At 34.1% G+C, this 20988-nt stretch overlaps 1 pseudogene; it reads left to right on the forward strand.

Moving 5' to 3' along the window:
* The first annotated feature begins 1402 nt into the window (after window positions 1–1402).
* On the forward strand, window positions 1403–1532 carry LOC149580151 (U6atac minor spliceosomal RNA; annotated as a pseudogene).
* Window positions 1533–20988: the final 19456 nt, after the last annotated feature.

Below are 20988 nucleotides of genomic sequence, written 5' to 3' on the forward strand. Positions count from 1 at the left end.
CCCTGACTTCTATTGAGCTACTTGGATAGACATTTGGTCAAACAGTTTGTGTGGTGTCTAAGTTGCTTCATATTATTTTGTTGGGTAAAATGTAGAATATTGTGATATTCACTTGTGTTGTTTGACACCTATCAACATTACTAACTCTTGTGCTATTTGACTATAATATTCACTTGTGTTATTTGACTCCTATTAGCATTACTAACTCTTCTGTTGTTTGACTATGATATTCACTTGTGTTGTTTGACTCCTATCAGCATTACTAACTCTTCTATTGTTTAGAAATATCTACATCAACATTACTAACTCTTGTGCTATTTGGCTCCTATGGATAATGTCTTAATTTGGACAATGTCATTTATTTTTGGGTGTGCACAATGTTGATATCTTCTTTCTAGTCATGTTTTTTCTCATTTTTAGAAACCTATTATTTGATTCTTCACTCCCATAAATAATGCAGCAGTAGGAGATGCTATACTTACCATTTTTAGGATTTCATATCACTTGATATAATGATCCAATCGAATTTCAAACTAAAATAGATGCAATGATGTATTTTGTTGTGAATGACTCCTCGGCTATATAAATTGATATTTAAATAGGCTTTTAATAATGATTATAAAGATTTTGTATAGTAATTTTAAAAGACTTTTATTATAGTATGTGTATTTTCATGTAACTAATGTATTTTTTATGTTGCAGGGTTGATGGCTTTAATCAATGTGCCAACATGTCGATGTGGTGCAGGCCCTTATTTGTTGAAAATCTCCAACACACAAAAAAATCCTGGGTGTAAATTTTGGTCTTGCTCAAATAAGAAAAAGTTCGTTATTAATTTTCTTAGAGATTAGCATAATGAATAAATAATTATTATACTAGGAACTAATGAAGATTTGCTATTGTAGGGACACGATGGATGTGGATTCTTTGAATGGGTTACTGATGCACAAACAAGTATAGTGCATGATGATGGAGTAGAGTGCAAGTGTTGCAATAGTCAGAAGGCTGAAATTTACTTTTTACAATGTCTTGTTTGTCTTTTAATTGCATTTATTTGTTAGGAACATATGTGAAAAAATGCATAGCTATAATTTGTATAAGGATTCTTATCGATGACAAAATGTCTAATATCAGACTTGATATTTATTATAAACTTTTGTTGGTTGTTCCCTATCTTTGTTTGGTGCATCACACTATTGTATTTGGGCCTTATATTGTAATATTTTTAAATTTGATGTACAAGGTTTTGGGACCTTTCAAAAACTATTTTTATGTAATCTAAACTTTTGTTAAAATTATCTTTACAAATAAATCTTATCTTTAGCCTTCTCAATAAAACTAGGTTCAAATATTGTGTGTGTATATATATATATATATATATATATATAAAACAAAAATGTTCATGTTTGTCGAAAATGAGAGACAGGTGGCATCTCCCTTGATAAGGATGGGAATAGTCCTTGGACTTTCCTTCACACATGGTTTAAGGCTATCAGTCATTGATGGTTCTTACAGAAAAATAAAATAATTTTAGTTTTGATATTATATTCAAATTTATAGTCATATTTAACATAATTTTTTATATTCTTTATGCATACAATAGTATTTATAATCGAATTCTCCAAATGTAATTAAAATTTTTAAAAATGTTGTCAAATATTTATAATTAAAATTTGTAACTTTTGACTTCTTTAACAATAAACATATATATTAAAAAATCACGCTTATAATGGAAATAATTTTAGGCAATATTGAATATGATTTTAAAATTACCAGATTTAAATCCAATGAAAAGATCCAAAAACATGGGTATGACAAAGCAAATTGATTAAACTTGGTTGCTTTTAGTGTGGGCTAAGCAAGCAAATATATTTGTGGATAAGAGAGGTCTAAATATTTAAACTTTGTAAAATTTGAAGTTTAACTCGGTATAAGTGAAATATGTGATATACCTTTCTTACGAATAAAGTCAATTTATAATGAAGAGGGTAGTAAAAATTAATTTGACTTTTAAAAATTTAACAAAAAAATATTTTTTATAAATTCATATTAAGATTTTTTTTTAAAAAACTTATTCTAATTCCTATTTTTAATGATGAAACCAAACATGGAATAGTCATCTACCGATTCCTCTTTCGGGACAACCAAACACTCCAAATGTTATTCCATAATTTATTTTCAAAATACGTGAATTTTGGAAGAGAGCTTATTCCAGCATAGTTGAATTCTACATTGACCAATTCTCATGACCATTAGGTTTTTGGGAGAAGAAACTTGGAAGCCAAGGAAGGAAAGCTCTTCATCACAATTTCATTGCCATTAGCTTGGAAGGAGGTGAGTGCTTCATGCCATGTTTTCTCTCATCTCTTGAAAGTTGAAGGGTGGAAAATGTAAGAGTGTTCTTGTAGGATTTATGTGTTGCATGTGGTAAATGTTAGTGTATGTGAGTGTGTTTGTTGAATCTATTTTCCTTTGCTTTTGTTTCTTGAAATGTTGTGGTGGATTGAATGTTGTGTTGGATGTGAAGGCTTCACTCACCCTTGGGAGGGAAGAGAAGCCTTGGGGTGAAGGGGTTAGTTGGGCTTTTCATTGGAGTTGAGAAATCCTTCTCTTGGAGAGGGGATAGTTTTCATGGAGTATGGGCTCCATTGAAGCCATATGCTTTTCTATTGTTCTATGGGAGGTATAAATGAGGATATGTGAAGAGGAGTAAGTGTTGATAGCCTTGTTGAGGCATGTGATTATTGATAGCCTTGTTGTGGCATGTTTCTTGGAAGCCTTATTGGACTATTGCAAATGCAAGATTTGTTGTTTCACAAGGATATGGCATTCTCCTCCTTGAAGAGCTCACCTTCACCCAATGCTTATGATTCCAATTGTGAATCATTGTGCAAGCCTAGGTTGGGGATTGTGAATGTGTTGATAAACTGTGGTATTCATGTTGGTTCTTGTTATTGTGATATTGTTTGAATGTATCTCGGTTGAGCTTTGTTTCCCCTAGTGTGGGGGTGGCCTACTCGAGGCCTCGATTGGGACGTGAGCCTCCATGGTTCTTTATTTTCTTTGAAATTGTAGATTATTTGATGCTCTTGGATACTTGGAAGTCATGAAGATTTCATTGTATAAGGGAGAAGATATTGTTGCTAATAAGTTGATGATGGAGATACAAATTCGATTTTTCTATGTGTTTCTATTTGTGATGTGTAAGAGTATTGTGTTGTTCTTATTCAGCTGACAATAGAGGGATTGTGAAATATTTGGGTGTTGTATAAGGTCTATCCATTTGTGTAATACTATTATGATGATTCGCCACCTTTTTGTGAATCTTGGAAGTTATTGTAAGAAGTTGTGAAGGTGTTTGAAGGATATGATGTTATCTTTTGAAGTTCTTGATCTCCTCCATGTTTATGTAGGTTGTCAAAGGAATTAACATCATGAAAGAACTATAATGGTGGAAAGATAATCCTCATTGTACTTTATTATCATTTTAGTCCTATTGTATAGACAGTTGTGTAAATATATTCAAGTTGAATCCTTCTCAAGAGATTGCATCATTAGTTTCTAAGTAAATGGATTCCAAACTTCATAAGTTGTAGATAAGAATAATCAAAATGTATGATTCATACTCTTGTCATGAAATGCATATATATTTGCATTGGGTCTCATGCGTAAATGTTGAACAAAATTGTCAATCTAGCCTACAAGTGACATTATGAGTAACTCCTAATTTAATCAATCACAATTACATAGTAGGAATACCTTGGACTATATAAATAGAATAACAAATAATGACATAAAATGTATAAGATTTTAGACATAAGCTTGTTGTAGGTGCCCTTCCAATTCTCTCGAAAATGTATAGAGAAGGAAATAATCCCTTCCCCAAGATTACAAATCAATAAAATAATAAAGAGAGAATATGCTTGCTACTCAAGCTAGGGACCTAAAAGACTAGGTTCCCTAGGCCAAACTCAAGAGAATATGAGTTGGTTAACACTCGGTTCCCTAAATTTAGGCCAAACTCAAGATTTTGAAAGTGACATATAGTGGATGGCAATTTAGTCTTATTGTAATCAGCTTGTAAAGGCAGAGATGCCGATATGTAATCCGGTTGTTTCCATTAAATAAAAAATAAAAAATAAAAAATGACATATAGTCTTACACATATAAAAATAAACTAAATGACAAAGGAAATCTTAGGACATAAAAAAATAAGAAACCCCAACCATGGGCGCCCACCTCAAAAAGAAATTGAACCAAGTCAAACAAGGCATTTAATACAAACCTGAGGATGGAAAATGGTCCCACAAGGCGCTATCTCCCTTGGCTACCTTTTTGTTGCATGAGATTGTGTTGTTCTGACCATTGTACTCTCTTCCTCTTGGGCGCCACTTTATTAATAAGGGAGGACAACATCCCCTTAACCAATCGGCCTTCACCTTGAAAATGGTAAAATACACCTTAATAATTGCTGCTCAAGCCCTTTGTTAGTCGTCTACTTTCTTGTTGGAAGATGTGAATGGGTGATGTCATGCCTAGGAAGAAGGAGACAAAAGTTTGGGGGGAAAAATTAACTCTGATTTGATTTAAATCTGATCACTTAAAATTGGAAATCATGCTAGCCACCTTGCCATGATGTCCTACTAGGCGTCCAAGGGAGGGGTGGGACCCTTGTCACCATCTTGGAAGGAGCAAAATAGGGTGGGCGTAGATTAGCTTAGAAGCAAGGGTGGGACTTAGCAATTTTCTGCTATTCCATGTAATCATACATTTATTTTTAACCATAAATCTGATTTTATTTAAAGTGACTCCCTTCTTACCCCATAACATTGTTCATTATTCTTTGGTGTTTTTTTCGAAAACTAGAAATATATGGAAATCTATTCTTACTTCCACTCTTGAATGCTTAATTAAGGGTATTAACCTAAAATCTTATTTCACTTATAAGGGGTTAGTAAGATTTAAGAGCTAGGAAATTAATATGATCAAATAATACAAGATTAATACAAGATTATTGAAGATATTAAAGATTTATTAATCGAGGATTGTTATAGATTTATCGGAAAGAAAAATAGAGATGTTAAATTAGTTTGTTGGGATTGAGTTGAATTTAATTTTAAATGCGAGTTTATATAAAGTGCTATTGTCAATCAATATTCATAAGAATTGGTTTCAATTAATATTCAAATATATATATATATATATATATATATATATATCAATTTTTAAATTTGAAGTTTAAGTGTAGTGTTGTTATTGATGACTGACATCCATCAAATTTAGTTTTCAATTAGGTCTAACCAATGGTAGAAAAATGTAGAATGCTAAACATTATAGTACTTATTTGTCTAAGATGTAGTGAGATGAGAAACTAATATCATGGAAGTGGTATTTATTGAGTAAATGATCTAATAGTTTCCATGTCTTCCTAAAGAATGACTCAATGTTATCAATGTAGTGAATATGAGTAGAAGGGTGTGTTGTTTTATTGAGTGTGTTCTCTAATGTCAAAAAGTTAGGTGGATTTTGATTGATGTCATGTGTTGGGATTATAGTGAATTTAGTAATGATAAATTTGTGGTAAGAATATTAATAACTAAAATGGTAGCTAGCAAAGTAGAATGATGGAACTTGTAGACAATTAGAATGAACTCTTTACAACTATGTTATTAAACGAAAGATTTGATAATAGGATCGGTAAGAATCATCCCACATTATAGTGGAGTGCATAAATCAATGGTTAAGTTATTCTATGAGAAAATAAAAATAATAATAAAATAAAATATTTTATTTAAAAATTTATAAATAACACAAAATTATAGAAATAATAATAGTAGAATAAAATGGAGATATTAATTATAGGTAAATGAGTTCTTAGAAGGCATCACTACATAGAAAAGTGGAGAATAAATAATAAAGAATTGGTTCTTAGCAATACACTATAGAGTTTGGTTGCTAAATAAATGATAAAAGATTTTGAACACCTAGTAGACAGATGTTGTGAAGGGATATAGCATAAGATTTCCATCAAATAGTCCCTCAATAATAATTTAGAACCAAATTAGAATGTGACTAGTTATAGTCATTCACCAAGGGTAGTCATAACCCTTCTTCACAAAAGCAACTAAGGAACCATTATAAAAACTACTTAACCATTATGTCCACATTGATGTAGAAATTGTGTTTCACAATCACATTAGTAATGATTCTCGTTGAGGATAGAGTGTGAATTTTGATTGGATAACATTACCTAGTTGCGATGTTATACCCCTCAGTTCGATAGAACAATCAATCAAGTAAAGAACAATGCATCATGCTGCTATATCACTTTAAAAAAAAAAAAAAAAAACTGGTTGTGTTTTGCCTCATAAGTTTAGGGCACGACACATTTGGTTGGTTCTAATGCATCGAGAGGGGTCATAGGTTAACCTATGATCCATATCGAAGCATCTCATGAAAATCTATGTCCCTAGGGCCCTAGGACCCCTAGGGACACATTTGATTGGTTCCAATGCATCAAGAGGGGACATAGGTTAACATATGACCCTTATCAACGCATTTCATGACAATGTATGTCAATAGGGGTCCTAGGACAACTAGGGATGCATTTGGTTGGTTCCAATATGTTGAGAGGGGTAATAGGTTAACCTATGACCCCTTTCAATGCATTTCATGACAATGTATGTCCCTAGGTGCCCTAACGACCAGGTAGGGATGCATTTGGTTGGTTCCAATGCGTCAAGAGGGGTCATAGGTTAACCTATGACTCTTGTCGATGCATTTTATGACAAAATATGTCCCTAGGGGTCTTAGTGCCCCTAGGGATGCATTGGTTGGTTCCAATGCATCAAGAGGCATCATAAGTTAACTTATGACCCTTATCAATGTTTTTAATGACAACGTATGTCTCTAGGGGCCCTAGGACCCCTAGGGATGCATTTGGTTGGTTCAATGTGTCGAGAGGGGTCATAGGTTAACCTATGACCCCTCTCGACACATTTCATGACAATGTATGTCCCTAGAGGCCCTAGGAACTCTAGGGATGCATTTGGTTGGTTCCAATGCATTGAGAGGGGTCATAGGTTGATCTATGACCCTTATCAATGCATTTCATGACAATGTATGTCCCTAAGGGTCCTAAGGCCCCTAGGGTTTATTTGGTTGGTTCCAATGTGTCAAGAGGGGTCATAGGTTAACCTATGACCTATGACCCCTATCGATGCATTTAATGATAACATATGTCCCTAGGGGCCCTAGGACCTGTAGGAATGCATTTGGTTGGTTCTAATTCATCGAGAGGGGTCATAGGTTAACCTATGACCCCTCTTGATGCATTTCATGACAGTTAATGTCCCTAGGGGTCCTAGGCCCCCTAGGGATGCATTTGGTTGGTTCCAATGCATCAAGAGGGGTCATAGGTTAACCTATGACCCCTATCAATGCATTTCATGACAACGTATGTTTGTAGGGGCCCTAGGATGCATTTGGTTGGTTTGAATGCATCGAAAACCTATGAACCCTCTCAATGCATTCCATGACAACGTATGTCCCTATAGGTCCTAGGCCCCTTAGGGATGCATTTGGTTGGTTCCAATGTGTTGAGAGGGATCATAGGTTAACCTATGACCCCTCTCAATGCATTTTATGACAACATAAGTCCCTATGGGCCCTAGGGCCCCTAGGGACACATTTGGTTGGTTCCAATGCATTGAGAGTGGTCATAGGTTAACCTAGGACCCCTATCGATGCATTTCATAACAATATATGTCCCTAGGAGCCCTAAGACCCCTAGGGACGCATTTGGTGTGTTCTAATGCATCGAGAGGGGTCATAGGTTAACCTATTAACCCTATTGATGCATTTCATGACAACGTATTTAGTTGTTTCCAATGCATTGATAGGGGTCATGGGTTAACCTATGACCCCTATTGACACATTTCCTAGCAATGTATGTCACTAGGGGCCCTAGGACCCCTAGGGACAAATTTGGTTGGTTCTGATACATCGAGAGGGGTCATAGGTTCAATGCATTTCATGATAACACATGTCCCTAAAGGCCCTTGGGCCCCTACGTACACATTTGGTTGGTTTAAATGCATCGAGAGGGGTCATAGGTTAACCTATGATCCATGTCTATGCATTTCATGACAACATATGTCCCTAAGGGCCTTAGAACCCCTAGGGACACATTTGTTTGGTTCTAATGCATTGATAGGTGTCATAGGATAACCTATGACCCCTATCGATGCATTTCATGACAACATATGTCCCTAGGGGCCCTAGGCCCCCTAGGGACACATTTGGTTAGTTCTAATGTGTCGATAGGGGTCATTGGTTAACCTATGACCCCTATCGATGCATTTCCTAACAATGTATGTCCCTAGGGGTCCTAGGGCCCCTAAAGATGCATTTTTTCAGTTCTTATGCATCGATAGGGGTCATAGGTTAACCTATGACCCCTATCAATGTATTTTGTGACAATGTATGTCCCTAGGGCCCCTAGGCACACATTTGGTTGGTTCCAATGTATCGAGAGGTGTCATAGGTTAACCTATGACCCCTATCAATGCATTTCATAAGAATGCAAGTCCATGGGTGTCCTAGGACCCCTAGGGACACATTGGGAATGAGTTGAAAGTGGTCACTAGGGGCTTTAGGGACATATGGTGTCATGAAGTGTGTTGAGAGGGGTCATAGATTAACCTATGACCCCTTCCAATGCATTTCATGATAATATTATATTTAATAATGATAAAATGCTATATATTTTAATATTATAATAATATAATATTGTATATCTTAATATAATAATAATAATAATATATTAGATTATATAACAATAATAATCATATAATATTACTATATATATTTAATAATAATTATATTTATAACTATATTATATTTAATAATAATAATCATACATATTACTATATAATAATATTTATAATCATATATAATAATAATAGTTAATAATAATAATTATAATCATATGTAATAATATTATTAATGCCCATACTTCCCAAAAATTAATTCCCCTCTAAAACTTTCCTCTCAAAATTCCCTCCAAAATTCTCAATTGAAAATTCGTAGTAATTGGATACCCGATTTCATATCGAGTATCCGATTTCAAATCAGATACTTGATTTGACTTTGGGTATCGAATTAGGCTCGATATTTACCAAGCCTATTTGCTCAACCCCAAAAACGTGTTTGAGAAGGGTTTTGCTGACACTCAGGCTTTCGATAGCCATCTAACAATGTTATTTTCATTGAAATTGAATGAAACGAAATTTTTTTTTTTTATAACACTCTCGAGATTCCATCGATATAGTTCCTGTCAAATTCTAAGTTTGATAAGTATTTATTAGTTAATTTTCAATGAAGATGATTGTAAAGTGTCGATTGACATATTGATTGAAAAATATCTATAACTTTCAAATGGTATAACATTTTTTAAATCCAAAAGTTGTCTCACATTCTATGCTTCACCTAGTATAAGGGGAAAGTTTTTTTTGGTAAAGTTTTCAATTAGTTAAGGTGGTTAGACACGGGAGTTTTTTTTTGAAAAATTTTAGTAGAAAATTCATATTTAATTATTTATTTGGAATAAAAATACCCAAAAATATACATCACACCCAGGCATGAGTCTACTTTTCATATCTATAATTATATTAAAAAATATTGTTATTTAATTTTGATTAAGGTGGTCAGACATACACCTACTTTTTATTTTTGCCCTGAAATTTTCGTAGTATTGCATTAAAATCCAAACTTTTGACCAATCAAATATTTTTTCTCCAGATAAAGCCTACTAGTTTAGAAACTACATTCAATTTTCTATAGATTATTTTCTTACAACTTATTGATATAAAGTCTAGAACCACTTTAAAATTGTGTGTCAACATAACCCTGATTTGCTAGTTTTTCACTACCACTTAAGGTCATAGTTTGGTTGACCATGATCTTGCAAATACCCTATATGGGTTGAAATAGGTCATAGTAGGCCCTATGACCCCTTTCAACACATTTCATTACAATGTATGTCTCTAGAGGTCCAAGGACCCCTAAGGACATATTCTAATTATTTATATGGGTCAAAAGGGGTCATAGGATAACTTATGACCCCTTTCAACACATTTCATTACAACATATGTCTCTAGTGATCTTAGGACACCTAAAGACATATTATAATCATTTATATGGGTCGAAAGGAGTCATAGGATAACCTTATGATCCCTTTCAACATTTTTCATTACAACATATGTCCCTAGGAGTCCTAGGACTCCTAGAAACATATTATATATATGGGTCAAAAGGTGTCATAGGATAACCTATGACCCCTTTTGACACATTTTAATACAACATATGTCTCTATGGGTTCTAAGACCCCTAAGGACATATTACAATCATTTATATGGGTCAAAAGGGGTCATAGAATAACCTATGTCCCGTTTCGACACATTTAATGACAACATATGTCTCTATGAGTCCTAGGACCCTAAGAACATATTATAATCTTTTATATTGGTCAAAAGGTGTCATAAGATAACCTATGACCCCCTTCGACACATCTCATGACAACATATGTCTCTAGGGGTCTTAGGGCCTTTAGGGGCATATTATAATCATTAATATGGGTCAAAAGGGGTCATAAGATAACCTATCACCCCTTTCAACACAATTAATTATAACATATTTCCCTAGGGGTCCAAGGACCTGAAGGGACATATTATAATCATTTATATGGATTGAAAGGGGTCATAGGATAGCCTATGAACCCTTTCGACACATTTCATTACAACATATGTCTCTAAGGATCCTAAGACCCCTAGGGACATATTATAATCATTTATATGAGTTGAAATGGGCCATAGGATGTCCTATGACCCATTTTGACACATTTTATTACAACATATGTCTCTAAGGATCCTAGGACCCCTAGGAACATATTATAATTGGTTATATGGGTCGAAAGGGGTCATAGGATAACTTATGACCCCTTTCAATAAATTTCATTACAACATGTCTCTAGAGGTCCTATGACCCATAGAGACATATTATGATCATTTATATGGGTCAAAAGGGGTTATAGGATAATCTAGGACCCCTTTCAACATATTTCATGACAACATATATCTTTAGGGGTCCCAGGACCCCTCGGGACATATTAGAATCATTTATATGAGTTGAAATGGGTCATAGGATAATCTATGACCTCTTTAGACATATTTTATTATAACATGTCTATAAGGTCCATAAGACCCCTAGGGACATATTATAATCATTTCTATGGTTTGAAAGGGGCCATAGTCTAACCTATGACCCCTTTTGACACATTTCATTAAAACATATGTCTCTAGGGGTCTTAGGACCCATAGGGACATATTATAATTGTTTATGTGGGTCGAAAGGAGTCATGACAACCTTACGACCTCTTTAGCATGTTTCATGACAACATATGTACCTAGGGGTCCAGGACTCCTAAGAACATATTATAATCATTTATATGGGTCAAAAGGGGTCATAGGATAACATATGACCCTTTTCGACACATTTCATTATAAAATATATTTTCATGGGTCTCAGGACCCCTAGTCATATTATAATCATTTATATGGGTTAAAAGGGGTCATAGAAAAACCTATGACCCCTTTCGACACATTTCATTACAACATATGTCTCTAGGGATCCCAGGACCCCTATGGACATATTATAATCATTTATATGGGTCAAAAGAGGTCATAGGATAACCCATGACCCCTTTTGACACATTTCATGACAACATATGTTTCTAGGGTTCTTAACACCCTAGGAACATGTTATAATCATTTATATGGGTTGAATGTTCGACATATCTCATGACAATATATGTCTCTAGGGGTCCTAAGACCCCTAAAGACATAATAGAATTGTTTATATGGGTTGAAAGGGGTTGTAGGATAATTTATGACCCCTTTCAACACATTTCATTACAATATATCTCTCTAGGGGTCCTTGGACCCTTGGAGACATGTTATAATCGTTTATATTGGTTGAAAGCGGTCATAGGATAACCTATGATGCCTTTTGACACATTTCATTATAACATGTCTCTAGGGGTCGTTGGACCCCTAGAGACATATTATAATTTATATGGGTCGAAATGGGTCGTAGGATGTCCTATGACCCCTTCCAACACATTTCAATACAACATGTGTCTCTAGGGGTCCTAGGACCCTTAGGGACATATTATAATTATTTATATATGTCAAAAGGGGTCATAGGATAACTTATGACCACTTTCGACACATTTCATTACAACATATGTCTCTATGGGTCCTAGGACTAGTAGGGACATATTATAATCATTTATATGGGTCTAAAAGAGTCATAGGATAACCTTATAACCTCTTTGACATGTTTCATTACAACATATGTCCCCAGGGGTCCTACGACTCCTAGGAACATATTATAATCATTTATTTGGGTCGAAATGGATCATAGGAAATCATATGACGCCTTTTGACACATTTTATTACAACATATGTCTCTAGGTGTCCCATGACCCCTAAGGACATATTATAATTATTTATATGGGTGAAAAGGGGTCATAGAATAACCTATGACCACTTTTGATAGATTTCATGATAACATATGTGTCTAGGGTTCCCAAGATGCTAGGAACATATTATAATCCTTTATATGAGTTGAAAGGGGTCATAAGATACCCTATGACCCCCTTCAACACATATCATGACAACATATGTCCCTAGGGGTCCTAGAAGCCCTAGTGACATATTATAATCATTTATATGGGACACATTTCATTATAACCTATGTCTCTAGAGGTGCAACGACCCCTAGTGACATATTATAATTGTCTATATGGATTGAAAGGGGTCATAGGATAAAGAACCCTTTCAACACATTTCGTTACAACATAGATTTAAGAGTCCCAAGTTTTGTAGGGACATATTCTAACTGATTATATGGGTTGAAAGTGGTCATAGGATAACCTATGACCCCTTTCAACACATTTCATTGCAACATATGTCTCTAGGGGTCCTAGGACCCCTAGGGACATATTCTAATCATTTATATGAGTTGAAAGGGGTCACATGATAACCTATGATTCCTTTCCACATATTTCATTATAACATATGTCTCTAGGGGTCCTAGGACCCCTAAAGATATATTATAATCATTTATATGGGTCGATTTGGGTCATAGCATAACTTATGACCCATTTTCGCACGTTTCATGACAACACATGTCTCTAGGTGTACTATGACTCCTAGGGACATATTATAATCATTTATATGGGTCAAAAGGGGTATAACCACATATGTTCTAAGGACATACATTATGTTTTTTAATGGGTCAAATGGGATTATAAATTTTCCTATGACCCCTTTTGATTCATTACATAAGAAAATACATTCCTAGGGGTCCTAGGAATATATGTTATGTGTATGAATGAGTCGAAAGGGGTAATAGAGTATCTTATGACCCCTAAGCACACTTAATGTCATTGAATGGGTGAAAAAGGGTCATAGGATATTCTAAGGCCATTTTGAGTCATTAGATCATATCATTTATGTGGTTAGGGGTCCTAGGAACCATAAGCACACATATTGTGATTGAATGGATTAAAGAGTGTCAATAGGTACCAGGGCTACGACCCCTTTTAATCCTTTAGAACCATTATATGTATGGTTAAGGGACCTAAAGCCTTTAGAAAACATATTAAGTATCCTAAAAAGGGGTCATAATAATATAAAAGAATTTTAAAAAAATAAAATTTAAAAAAAAAAAAGATTTTTTTTTTAAATATTTAAAAAAAAAATGGGTTTTCAATTTGAGAATGAGTATCCAATTTGGGAACGAATACCCGATTTGGGATCAGGTACCCAATTAGGCTTAGTTTTGCTTTGGATGCCAACCCTCCATGGCCAATGCCAAAAATGTCCCAAAAATGTGTTTTTGGTGTATTTTTTGGTATTTCTGACTTCGACGATGTAGCTGACAACTTTGTTCATCCAAATTTGATAAAATTAAAAGGGTTTCTTGAGAATGTTCTTAGGTTTCCATCGATATAATGTTTGTCAAATTATGAGTTAAGTAAGTAATTATTACTTATTTTCTAATGGATTTAGCTACAAAGTGTTGGTTGACATACTAATTATAAAATAGCTATAACATTCAAATCATATAAGATTTTTGAAATCCAAAAGATGCATCACATTTAGTACTTTGACTAGTATAAGAAAAAAAAAATTGAATTTTTTTGAACTAGTTAATGTGGTCAGACATGAGAGTTTTTTAATTTTATAAATAGTATAGTATAAAATTCATATTTAATTATTTATTTGGAATAAAAATTCTCAAAAATATGCATCACATCCAAGCATGAGTCTACTTTTTATATCTATAATTATATTAAAAAATATTATCATTTGATTTTGATTAAGGTGGTCAGACATACACATACTTTTTATTTTCGCCCTGAAATTGTTATAGTATTGCATTAAAATCCAAACTTTTGGCCAATCAAATAAATTTTTCTCTAGGTAAGGCCTAGTAGTTTAGAAACTAGATTCAATTTCCTACGAATTATTTTCTCACTACTTTTTGATATAAAGTCCAGAACCACTTTAAAATTATGTGTCAAGTTGACATAACCTTGATTTGCTAGTTTTTCCTCTACCACTTAAGGCCATAGTTTGGTTGACCATGATCCTGCACATACCCAGTAGTTTAGTAAATATGAAAAGTTTGATGGTGGTAAGGTGTATTTGGCTGATAACTAGGTTGTTGATATTGTTGGTCGTGGAAGTATTCATGTGAAATTTTTTGATGGAAGAATTAGAAGATTTGATGGTATCTTGCATATCCCAAGACTAGCTAGGAATTTGTTAACTATTAGCAAACTAATAGATGTAGTGTGCATGTATAGTTTTATGAAGTAGGTGTAGAAATGGTGAAAGAAGCTATGGTAATATCAAGAGGAAGTAGATTGGATACATTGTACTAGCTTGATGCATGCACGGTTGAGTGCAATAGTACTTCTGATAAGACTGTGAAGAGGACTACCTTGTTGGAGAAGGAGAGGGTTTCTCTTTCAACACATGGTCATAGTTTATGGGTAACCAAGGGTGCTCTATCTACTGAATCAAAGTTACCTACAAAGAAGAATATGTTATGGCACCAGAGACTCAGCCACATAGGTACGAAAGGTCTACAAACCTAAAAGAATAAAAACCTTGTTGATGGATTGAATGACTACAATCTTGATTTTGATTTTTGTGAGCATTGTATCTATGGTAAACAAAACTACATTTAGTTTTACTCAAGTTCTCATAAGTTGTCATGTATTTTGGATCTAATCCATTTGGATGTATTTGGTCTAGTTGATGTTCCTTCTATCGGTAGATTAATTTATTATATTTCTTTCATTGATGATTTTAGTAGAAGAACATGGGTTTATTTTCTTAGAAGAAAAGCTAAAGTTTTTAGTCATTTCAAAGAATTTAAAGCAATGGTTGAGTTGCAAATTGGAAAGATGATAAATTTTTTGAGACCTGACAATAGTGGTGAATATTGCTCTAATAATTTTGACACATTTTGTAAAGATTGTGGTATTAAAAGAGAGAAGAAAACTCTGTATTCTCCACAACAGAATGGAGTTTTCGAAAGAATGAATAGGACCTTGATGGAGAAGGCTAAGAGTATGCTAAATGGAGATGGACTAGAACAAAATCTTTGGACCAAAGCTATAGCCACTGCTTTCTACTTGATAAACATGTCTCCTACATCAACTCTTGTTGATAAGACACCAATGGAAGCATGGTCTAGCTACAAGCCTTCACTCAGACATCTGAGAGTTTTTCATTGTGAGTCATATACTCATATGCCAAAGGAAAATCAAACAAAATTGGACAACAAAGCCTTCAAATGTATCTTCATTGGATGTAATTATGGTGTGAAAGGATACAAGCTTTGGGATCCTTTTGCACAAAAGGTATTTTACTCCAAAAGTGTTATTTTCAGAGAAGCTAAACCTTCTTCAGTTACAATGCAACTAGAACAGATAAAAGAAAATAAAGATGTGGTTCAACTTCCTGCTACACCTAAGAAATTTGAATTAAGGTCCTTAGAAAGACAAGTTGTTGAAGAGAGCTCTACAAGTTCTAAATCATCAGAAGAAGAGGGAGAACATAATCATGAACTTGAACTTAAACTTGAACCAGATCTTGTTCAAAGTTTTAGTAGAAAGAGAAAAGCATCGAAAAGGTATAGATATTCTCTCGATGATTGGAGATGTATATTTGACTTGAATGCTAATTTTGATGAGCCAAAATTTGTAGAAGAGGCTCTTGGTATGAATGATTTAGTGTCCTAAAATATAGCCATGGAAGAAGAGATGGCTGCTCTTAAGAGGAATGACACATGGGACCTTGTGCTATTACTTGAAGGACAAAAGCCTATTGGTTGTATATGGGTGTTCAAAAGCAAGATGGGTTCCAATGGAAGAATTGAGAATTATAAAGTATGTTTGGTTGCAAAAGGTTAGTCCTAGGTTGCGAGAATTGATTATGGTGAAATTTTTTCTTGTGTAGCAAAAATGGCAACTATTCAATTTTTACTTTCTATTGCAACAACTTATGATCTAGAAGTTGAGCAGATGGATGTGAAGATAGCTTTCCTACATGGAGATTTAGAGGAAGAAATTTATATGACACAACTAGAGAACTTTGTGGTGAAAGGTAAAAGTCATTTGGTTTGTAAATTGAAAAAATCCTTGTATGGTCTAAAACAAAGTCCCAAGATGTGGTACCATAAGCTTGATAGATATGTATTGAGTTTCAAATTTGTGCATCCAATTTTGATCACTATATATATTACAAGTTTGATGGTGATTATTTCTTGGTTATTACCTTATATGTTGATGACATGTTGCTTATTGGCAAAGGAAAATGTTTCATTGCTGAATTAAAATCTTAGCTCTCAACAAAGTTTGAAATGAAAGATCTTGGTGTAGCAAGGTACATTCTGAGAATGGAGATTATAAGAGATAGACAAAATAGAAAGATTTGGCTAGGCCAAAGTAATTATGTTTGTAATATTCTAAGAAGATTCAATATGCAGGATTCACAACCATTGAGTGTTCCTGTTACTATGGGAACAAAGCTTTCTATCTCATAGTATCATTCATCCCCATTTCAGATAGAAGAGATGAGTTGAGTACCATCTAAGCATGTTGTTGGAAGTTTGATGAATGCTATGGTCTATACAAGACTAGACATTGCCTAAGTAGTGGGAGTACATTCCCATTATATGTCTAATCCAAGAAGAGCACATTGAGATGCAGTAAAAAGAGTTCTTAGATACTTGCAAGGTACCTTAGAGTACTCTATATGCTTTCATGGAATAGGATATGAGCATTCCTTGGATATTCAAGGCTATGTGGATTTAGACTGGGCTAACAATGTTGATAGAAGAAGATCCACCAATGCATCTTGGTGTTTACATTATTCAATGGTGCAACCAGTTGGGTGAACATGTGACAAGTTGTGTTCACTTTGTCCACTACAAAGGCAGAGTATATGGCAGCTACTCATGCCTACAAAGAACCCATCTGGCTTAAGAGACTATGTTCAAATATAGAGTTCAAACAACATGTAGTGACAATTTATAGTGATAGTTAGAGTGCAATCTGCATAGCGAAGAACCTGTCATTTCATACTAGGACCAAGAAAATTGATGTATAATATCATTTTGTGAGAGATATGGTCGAGGACGGCAAAGTGAAAATGGAGAACGTAGAGACTTTGGTGAATGTTGTTGATGAATTAACTAAGCCCATGAGCACAAAGAAGTTTAGATGGTGTTCAGAGTCTATGGGCCTCTCAGCCCCTAGCAATTAAGTCCATGACACTAAGGATCCCCTGACTCTTGCAAGGTGTTCAAAAAGTGGGAGAGTGTTGAGAACTATGTCTCAACCTTGCAAGCTTTTTCTTGGAAAACTCTAGATTTTTTTAGAAAATTCTAGAATTCATTTGTGATAGTTTTCCACATGTTTATGAGTTGGAAAAAGGTGTATGAGTTGCTAAAATTGTGTCTAGTCTCTATAACAATGTAGAAGAACTATTTTTAGAGTGTAAAAAACTCATTAAATGACTTTTATGGGGGTCTAAACTTGAGGACAAAAATATGAACGAAAATGGTATTCTTGGAGTTACAAACTACAAGTGGGTAACATGTGGCATGGTTGTTTTGGCCGTGGTTTTGCCCCATGTTATTGTAGAACCACAAATGGTTTCCAAGTGGAAAATCACTATAAAATGAGGGCTTGAGGTGGTGTTTGAATCATTGAGTTTAGTTTGCAAGATTGTTGCTAGAAGGAATCTCTCTAAGTCCAAGTTCGTGTTTGAATTGTGGTGTAATGCCCCGCCAAGGGATCCAAAGAATTAACTTAGAATTTCACTAAGTTTAGTAGCATTTTTTCTTTTTTTTATGAAAGTAAACACCACATATAACTTATGCACAATAACGGAAGCAATAGCAATGTCCATCTAAAATTAAACATAACATAAATAATAGATTACATTCTTTAAGATCCCTTAATGTTGAATTACATACATGAATCCATCTAGTACAACATCCACATGAAATAATAATGATAAGTCCAATGTTTATACATTACATTTCAAATACTTAATCATCCACTGTACATGTCACAGGGTATGACAAGCTCAAAAGAATATACATACATAGAATAAGGTAAATCATCCTATTTTAATCCATGATACATCAAAGTAGAGATAATCAAATGATACAACATCATAGAGAACATATACATCCATCATAAAGATCAAACATAATAAACTAAGTGCACGGTTCCTCCCAACTATCAATAGCATCATTAGACCATCGTGGATCCTAGCCATCCCTCTGTGCGTAACATTCCAAATTACTGAAGAGATCATCAGTATTACATAGTAGGAATGTCACTCCTGATAAATACAACATTATATATAGAAGCAATCTAACATGCAAATAAAACCATAAGATAACATCATCTAACATATGCCAATCATCAATGAAAAAGGATACATATCCACCATCATGAAGGACACATCAGCCACGATGTCTCAATGAATCTCAAAATGATAAGAGTGGAAAATACAATACCACCCGACCGTGAGGTACCTAAGTGGTCCACTCCCAGCGTGCTAAGGAGATAATCTCAAGTCCCAAACAAGCTATCAAAATCACATAGAACATATCCCTATAAGTCTAGGAATCCTAAAAGTATACTAACTCAAAGGTTCCAAACACAAAATTTGACATCTAATCCCAGACGCACACAATGACATGTAGGAACCTGCTATGCAAGCGGGAAAGTGTCATCACAATTATCACGTACAAGTTACCCTGGCAGTTAGCTAAACTCCATGGGTCCATACTGATTTCATGTGGCCACTAGTATCCTCTCATACTGACGAGGCATACTACGGAATGCAAGGTCGCAACCATGCGTCTCACTACTTCCATCCTAGTCTTTACAAGCACTCAAGGCATGGGCGAGAACAAAACACTTATCTATTTAGGTTCATTCAGTTAGTATTAGGTGTGAATGTTATCACTTATTAATCCAACTTACAATGAGTTACCCTAGCAGCCTCTTAGGGCCCCGACCCCCATTGCAAGCCACTTCTCGTCACTACATGTAGATATCCTACCCTAATGCTCATGGACTCAAAAATCTCAAAATCACAAAAGATAATCCATAAAATCATCAAATATGCATAAAAGCATCAAATCTCCATGAGCTAACATCCATAGAAAATCATGAACACAACAGTTCTCTATTGGCAATTAAAGTATCACTGATAATCAAAGTATCCAATGGTTCTCAATAACCAAAATATCTCAATCAAACTGATCAAAGACTCCAAAAATGGTTGAGTCAAACATGTCACATCATGACATCATCAAGAATAAATCCACATTTCAGTCCCATCATGGCGACTAGAAAATAACCCAAGGATAACTGATCGATGACCAAAAATAATGGTTAAGTCAAGTGTCTCACACATAAGAATCTCAACTATAACAATTAGTAATCACAACCAATACATAGAGCATTCTATCACATAACCATGGTTGGGTTTATAAAGATCAAGATTAAAATATCATCATATCACCACAATCACATAACCCCCAAGCCTCTAGTAGACGCCCTATACTGGTCAACACTAGTCAACCCAAAACCCAAAACAATAGCATAAAGAATACACAATGCAAACACATGTTTTGGTTTTACAACTTGAGTTTAAATGTAGAGATCTCAGTTTAAGTTTCCAAATCTAAAGAATGAATGGAGGAACACATATATTATTTTTGGACAAATAAAAGTTTTCCTTATTAGAACTAAAAATCCATTTTCTAATTAATAACATTTGTTTGATACATCCCCCACCCAACTATCAATTCCTTATTTAATAATTTAAAACATTTAAATTATTAAATAGTTGAAAGTTATTAAAGAGTCACCTAATGAAAATAAACCTTCAATATAAATCATTTATCAAATAAAAATAACTTAAATTTATAAATAAAATATTTACATATTACATATATACATATACATACATACATACATACATACATACATACATACATACATACATATATATATATATATATATATATACACACACACACATACATACATATATATATATATACACATACATATATATATATATATATTTAAATATCTATATACATACATACATATGTACATATATTAGTACTTTTTCATAAAATCTATTTAACAATTTCGATTGACTTCATATTATATAGCAATGAGAAATCGATTGTTTATAAACGTTTTAACATAAACATTTTTTCCTTGTGTCACATTAACATTAATAACCCCCAAAACACTTGCTGCGGTATGTAGTACCTGTGGTCGTAGGCACTGTGTTGATAGCGGGTACA

The sequence above is a fragment of the Cupressus sempervirens genome, chromosome 1 (genome assembly GCF_028749045.1).
Source record: "Cupressus sempervirens isolate cs-2001-9-10 chromosome 1, ASM2874904v1, whole genome shotgun sequence".
In the NCBI taxonomy this organism is placed as follows: Eukaryota; Viridiplantae; Streptophyta; class Pinopsida; order Cupressales; family Cupressaceae; genus Cupressus; species Cupressus sempervirens.